Source organism: Phyllopteryx taeniolatus, chromosome 20 (assembly GCF_024500385.1).
Source record: "Phyllopteryx taeniolatus isolate TA_2022b chromosome 20, UOR_Ptae_1.2, whole genome shotgun sequence".
Classification (NCBI taxonomy): Eukaryota; Metazoa; Chordata; class Actinopteri; order Syngnathiformes; family Syngnathidae; genus Phyllopteryx; species Phyllopteryx taeniolatus.
The window spans coordinates 15717751-15724987 of record NC_084521.1 but is presented as its reverse complement, the minus strand read 5'-3'; the positions used below and the strand labels follow the sequence as shown (position 1 = coordinate 15724987).

General features: G+C 43.0%; 1 protein-coding gene across 1 annotated transcript in view; it reads right to left on the bottom strand.

The window, feature by feature from the left end:
- Window positions 1–252: 252 nt before the first annotated feature.
- ofcc1 (orofacial cleft 1 candidate 1) overlaps window positions 253–7237 on the bottom strand; it is a 50278-nt gene continuing 43293 nt past the window's right edge. The window contains exon 5 of the mRNA XM_061758872.1: window positions 253–988. The gene's annotated coding sequence lies outside the window, so the exon portion shown is untranslated. The remainder of the gene's footprint in view (window positions 989–7237) is intronic.

Genomic DNA, 7237 nt, shown 5'->3' with positions numbered 1-7237 from the left:
TTGTTATTAGAAGTATCAGATGTCTACTTCATATTTTTTTATAGACTACAGCTAGATATCTGTGGTGTTCTCTAAAGAATATGGATTTGGGTAGGGTTGCTGAATGAGCTACTGAATGAATGGAAAAAAAAAATATATATATATATATATATATTATTTTTTTTTTCTTTCTTCCCTGGGAGCTGTTATGCCTCCAATGATTGTATTGTCCAGGTATCCTAATACTGTACTTTACCTGTAGTGTATTGTATGGAAAACTTACTTTTTAATTGTTTAGATACAAATGGTTGGGCCTGGCCACCCATCAAGAGGGAAGTTAAATAACCAAATTCATCTTTTGTGAGATCCCTATTTCTCAAAATGTGTCTGTGAGCGAGCCATGCTGAAATTTGCACACAATTCGGCAAATTTACATCGTAAACAGACCCGCACTTATCTTCTCCCGCTTTATTTCAGAGTTGAAGTGTTTCAGAGCCACCAGAAGAAATAAAGTAACGCAAAAATACGAAGTGGGCATTACTAGCACATTTTCAGACCGGCTGATGTGTTTTTGCGTCTTTGCATGTAGGAGGGGTACAGGTGTGAAGTTCTGTCAGCATGTTTAGATGTGCCGTGTATGTATGGGGGTGGGTGCGAGTGTGTGTGTGTGTGGGTGGGTGGGGTGGGGGCAAGGAGTAATGAATCCCTAATGAATCCCCCAGGTCTGGTGGTCTTCATTGGTGGCTGCTAATTTCACCTGACACTGGCGAGCCGCCGCTGAGCACGGCCTGGCAACCGATCGGCATGCATCAGTCTCAATCAGACACGCGGACTCGCACACACACACACACACACACACACACACACAGGACCTAGTGCTTATTGCAGGGTCAAGATAGCTATCAGGGTTTCCACATGGAGAGCACGTGATCCTGGCCAGGAGGAGAGTCAACTCCGCCATCCTTCAGGTGCTAAACGTTGTTCCCACTCGTTGTCACCTCAGTCACACCTGAGGGAGGGAGAAGGCAATGAAACACTTCGACACCTCATAGAGCCTCTTTACGTGACATCTTCTCTGAAGCCCTCTGCGCTACCTGAGGAGAAGCTTCTTCAAGATGAGGTTAAGGAATAATTCCATACCAAAAACAACATTCAATACTACGGTAAATACCAGCACTTCTTCACGACACAAAAGCCATACTCATCTGATTATCGAAACCCGTTGAGCAACTTTTACGGAGGATGACGGTGCGATATACAGTGCCGTGAAAAGTTATTTGCCCCTTTCTCAAATTGTACATTTTTTTGTATAGTTTCCCCACTTTAATGGTAAAGACCATCAAACAAATGTAAATATCAGACAAAGATAACCGAAGTAAATTTCATTAAGGGAAACAAAAACAACAAAATTAAAGATTTCTTTCCCTGTGTGAAAAAGTAATGGTGCCCTAAACCGAAAAACTGTTTGAGCCACCCTCAGCTACACTCAAGGGTTTTCTGTAACTGGCACATCTCTGTAGAGATATTTTGGCCCACTCTTCCTTGCAGAATTGTTTTCATTCGGCACCAACTTTCGGCTGATTTCATTTTGTCAGAGCGGTTCTATTTACGTGGTTTCTTGATTGAACAGGTCTGGGGGTAATCAAGCTTGGGTGTGGTCAGTGAGAAGGAACTCGGCTTTCCCAATAAACTAATTAGCCACAGATAATTCATGATTTAACAAGGGGAACAATTCATTTTTCACAGAGGGTCTGGTAGCTTTGGATATTTTTACCTCCTCAATAAAATAACATTTTGTGTTTACTTGGGTTATTGTTGTCTGATATACACATTTGTTTGATGATCTTAAAAATGAAAGTGGCGAAACTATGCAAAAAAAAAAAAGGAATTTGAGAAGGGGGCAAAAGCTTTTTACACGCCACTGTACATTTATTTCGAGTTTAGAAAAAAAAAGTATATTGTGTGTTGTCCCCATTCCGTCAACCAAAAAGCAGGCCACACTCTGTCTATCGTCATACTTTAGGTACTGTACCTGAAACTTTGAACTGAACTAAACTATATTGCTTGATGGGTACCAATGGAAAGGTCATTTTCTTATTATTTAGTATTATAATCCATCCCTCCATTTTTTTATACCACTTATCAACGTTGTCCCCATTAAGTCCCAGCTGACTTTGGGCGAAAAGGCAGGATACACCTTGGACTGGTCGTCAGCTAATCGCAGTCTGATGGCAAGTCTATTGGAAATGTATAAAAAGATGCTTGACATACTTGTTAAACCTATTTGTATGTAAGGACTTGGGCGATCAACCAATACCTAAATGGAAAGACTATTCATTAGAGACCCATTATAATACATTACATCTTGATCAACATGACATAAGCAATTGATAATGTAGGAAACAGCAGAGATTTGCGTGGTTTGCCACTTGTTAAAAATAAATGAGAAATGACCCTTTTGATATGCACAAGTGACACAATGATGTGAAGATTGAACAGGTAGTTTTGAGAATTTCAATTCTGATCTGTGAAATGTACCAAAGCAACTTAGAAAAACTGTAACACAAAAAAATAGGACTAATCTGTAATCATCTACAGTACTTTCCACCTACTTATCATCTGCCCACTGGTCCCTGTATTATTATTTTGTTTCCTACTTTGGTCTTGAGTTTTGAGTCACTAGTTGTTGACAAGAGGAAATACAAGAAGAACATTGAAGAATTACTTTTTTTGGGAAACAATGAATGGTGCTAGCGGTGGGCAAAATTGCTCGAGGCAAAGAACACGTCGCTCTCGTCCCCCTCAGTGTGTGCGTGTGTGCGTGTGTGCGTGTGTGCGTGTGCTCTTCGCATTGGTGGTTTCTCACTGCAGTGGGAAAGAACATTCAAATGTGTGTGGCTATTAAATGTTAATTTGCACAACAGATGAAAGGTAAGTACAGTGCTTCATCAACTAAAATTCCCTCTGTTGCACAAGTTAAACGACCTCTTGATTTTGGCATGAATGCAATTTTCCGAATGTAGCCATACTTATTTATCTATTTATTTCTATGCTCTCCGAGTAAGAGAGGATGCAATTCTTTCAAACGTATTCTGTACATGTTTTGTTGGACTAACTAAAACATGAAAGGCCCAGCAGAGGATGTACTTCCTGCGGCTTCTGAGAAAGCATGGCCTGCCACCGGAGCTGCTGAGACAGTTCTACACAGCGGTCATCGAATCAGTCCTGTGTTCTTCCATCACAGTCTGGTTTGGTGCTGCTACAAAAAAGGACAAACTCCGACTGCAACGGACAATCAAAACTGCTGAAAGGATTGTCGGTACCCCCCTACCCACCCTTGAGGACTTGCACGCTGCCAGAACTAAGACAAGGGCGTGCAAAATCCTCTCGGACCCTCCCCACCCTGGTCACCAGCTCTTCCAGCTCCTTCCCTCAGGTAGGCGCTACCGATCAATGCAAACTAGAACTAGTAGACATTCCAACAGCTTCTTCCCTCTTGCAATCAACTTCTTGAACAGCTAACTTACAATTCCATTACAACAAGCTGGCAATTTTTTGACTTGAGTTCGTTGTCACATTTCTGTATTATGTATTACTTGTGCACTCACTGTAGTTGTCTCGCCGTGCTGCACTATTTGCATATAGTGGCCACTCATGCCAGAGTAGCATCTGCTCCATTTGCACACTGATTGAGGAGTATCTGTAACATTTGCACAACCATTGTCCCAGATTATCGCAGTACTCGTCACTTTAAACCGCATACACTCCTTGAAGTCTCAGTGCCCTTTGCACAATGGTCATTGCACCGGACTATTGCGATATTAGCCATTCGAACTGAGGACTCTGCATCTTTTTGCACAATTGTTGTTTGTTGTTGTTTTTTGTCAATGTCTTTATGTCTCCAAAGTGTTCTGTAAATTGACTGTCTGTTGTACTAGAGCGGCTCCAACTACCGGAGACAAATTCCTTGTGTGTTTTGGACATACTTGGCAAATAAAGATGATTCTGATTCTGATTCTGATTCTGATGAAAAGAAAATTTTTTGGGAATTTTGATAGGCACAGAGGTGAAAATGCTTTCTGACAATATAAACAAAATCACAGAAGATATATTTATTGAATACAGCAAGCTTAATGTGTTGATAGATGGGGATTACCACAGCGGTCGCAGAGCTTTCAACACCAATGGATCCGGACAAAGTGCAGAACTCACAAAAGTGTGTACTTAGTGGTTTTCATGTCAGTTTTTAAAGGTAGTCTTAGACATTACTGGTTCCAAGTACACATATTCTGTACTTAGCAAATGTCATTCAAATCCGAAAAGGGAGGGTCTTTTCTGCAAATGTGTTGTTCTGACAGGTACTTGTTAGTTAGCAACATTATGACATATAAAGCTTGTGGCACATACTGTATGCGGAGATTTTTTTGGGCAGATCAACATTCTTTTGTGCTTTTCCACAGTGGCTCAGTAGGTAGAGCAGGTAAACCAGTGACCAAAGGGACACTGGTTCGAATCCCGTGTGTGATTTGTCCGCATGTCCAAGTGTCTTTGGGCAAGACACTTGGGCCTGGCAGTGCCTTGCATGGCAGCAGTTGCCCATTGGTGTGCGAGTGGGTGAATGTGAGGCTTTGTAAAGGACTTGGGGCACTATGATAGTGTAGATCAAGTGCAAAGTGCAGTCCATTTGTACCCAGCGAAAACCAATATATATATTTTATATATATAGATAATTATATATATATACTCGCATCTCCGAAACCATTATACTTTTCAGAATCAGCAAATGTTTTGACCCATTAACATTGCATCATCAAAGAGAGCAGGCCATTTTAAGTACTTTAGAGAGTTCAATAATTAGTAAAAATAACAGACACACTTGAGCACTGACCAGTAGTCGCACTTCTTGAAAAAATATGATATTGACCAATTTTGGACGTATTGTAGGAGGTTTCCGTGCAACATGATATGCATCTTACCTGGTAGCAATGTATCATTTCTTCAGTATTGCCCCATGAAAAGATATAGTATAATCATCCATCCATCCATCCGTCCATCCATCCATTTTCTGAGCCGCTTCTCCTCACAAGGGTCGCGGGAGCCCTGGAGGTACACCCTGAACTGGTCGCCAGCCACTCGCAGGGCACATACAAACAAACAACCATTCGCACTCACATTCACACCTGTGGGCAATTTAAGAGTCTTCAATTAACCTACCATGCATGTTTTTGGGATGTGGGAGGACACCGGAGTGCCCGGTGAAAACCCACGCAGGCACGGGGAGAACATGCAAACTCCACACAGGCGGGGCCGGGGATTGAACCCTGGACCTTAGAACTGTGAGGGAGACGCTCTAACCAGTCAACCACCATAATCAAGTATTTCAAAATTACATTTAAGAAAGTACCGTATATTGAACTTGAGTGGACTTTGTTCATAGTTTTAATAGCTGCTATGTTACATTTTATACACGCAGCAAGAAAAAAAAAAAGTATTGTTTTTCCCAACCAACTGCAAACACATCGAGACTGAATCATTAAAGACGTGTACACCTGGAGCATGGAGGTGAGTCAAGCACTGCACTCATAGACACCCACACAAAAACCTTGCTGTCAGCAGTGCTCTGATGCTCTCCGGTGGCGTGTAAATACCTGACGGTGTCTCCTAAGCACATCTGTAACAGAGCCACAACACTCAGTCACACCACAGATGCTGAAACAAAGACCCGGCACCAAAGCTCCCGGGTGCTCCCTCCCCGCTCCCCGGCTTTTGAGCTGATGTCGCCTGACACGGTCACAACATTGTTCTTGCATCGCTACGTCGGGCACGAGGCTGAGCGGTGCGTCGGGACGTACCTGCTTCCTGTTTGAAGGCTCCGTGGAAAGCCATTGTGACGAGCACCTGGTCAGTGTCAGCAGAAGTCAGCATGAGGGCTCCACAGGAGAAAGGAAGACCTGGAGGAAACTAAGGCCTAACATTACCCTAGGAAGCCTCTTTCGTAGGAATGAACGATGAATATTAAAAATACAATTTTGCTATTACCTGCTCCATGTTACATCACAAAACACAACTCCTAATGGCACTTTATTAAGGTGTCCATTCTTTATTATGGTTATTATTATTGTCATCTTAAACAAGGAATGGATGTTTGCATATTTTGATTAGAGGATGACAGATTTATGCACATGGTGGCGATGTATCAGCTTTACCGTAATAGGAAAAGGATCATAGCATATGTACGCTGCAGATTGGCTTAACAATTGTGTTACAGACGTTAGCTGCAGCGCACCGTCCTCCCGCAATTTTCAATGGCGCCTGTCCGTGGGTGCCCGAAGATAGCTGGGATAGGCTCCAGCACGCCCGCGACACTAGTGAGGATAAGCGGTACAGAAAATGGATGGATGGATGGATGGATGGACCCGTCCGTTGGTGAGTCGGAGCGTATCCCAACTGACTTTGACTTCGCGTAGGAATTGGTTCCCCGTCAGGACACAAATACAAACATCCCTTCACACTCACTCACATTCACACCTGTGGACAATTTAGAGCAGGCCCGCAAATGGGCACAAAGTAAAGTCATTGATTGCGTGTTCAGTTGCAATTGATGAAAGCACGGACATGACAGATGATGCACAACTGGGCATTTTCATCCGCGGAGTTGATGACACATTGACCGTCACCGATGAGTTTGTGGAGAAGGTGTCAATGGCAGATACGACAGCAGTTGTAGTTTTCACCGCTCTCGTCGGCGCGCTGGACAGGGTCGGAGTGGACTGGTCCTGCGCTGTCTGCCTGGCTACAGATGGTGCGCCCTCAATGAACGTGAAAAAAGCTGTTCTTGTGACAAAGTTCAAGGAGAACGTGCAATCTGCAAATGGAGGAGGTGATTTTTGGACTTTTCACTGTATTTTGCACCAGGAGGCTTTGTGTTGCAAGTCATTCAAGATGGATAATGTCATGCGGGTGGTCATCCAAACTATTAATTTCATCCCATCCAGAAGCCTGAATCAGCGTCAGTTTGACAGCCTTCTCAGAGAGTAAGACCATATCTGTAGCCTGCCATACCACCCTGAGTTAAGGTGGTTGAGCCGAGGTGCTGTGCTGAGGCATTTCTTTGATTTACGAGAAGAAATTGAGCAGTTCACGGCAGGAAAGGGCAAACCAGTGTTAGAATTTCATTTAGCAGAATGGATGCAGGATCTTGCATTTATGGTGGATGTTACAGAGCACCTGAATAACTTGAACAAACAGTTGCAAGTAT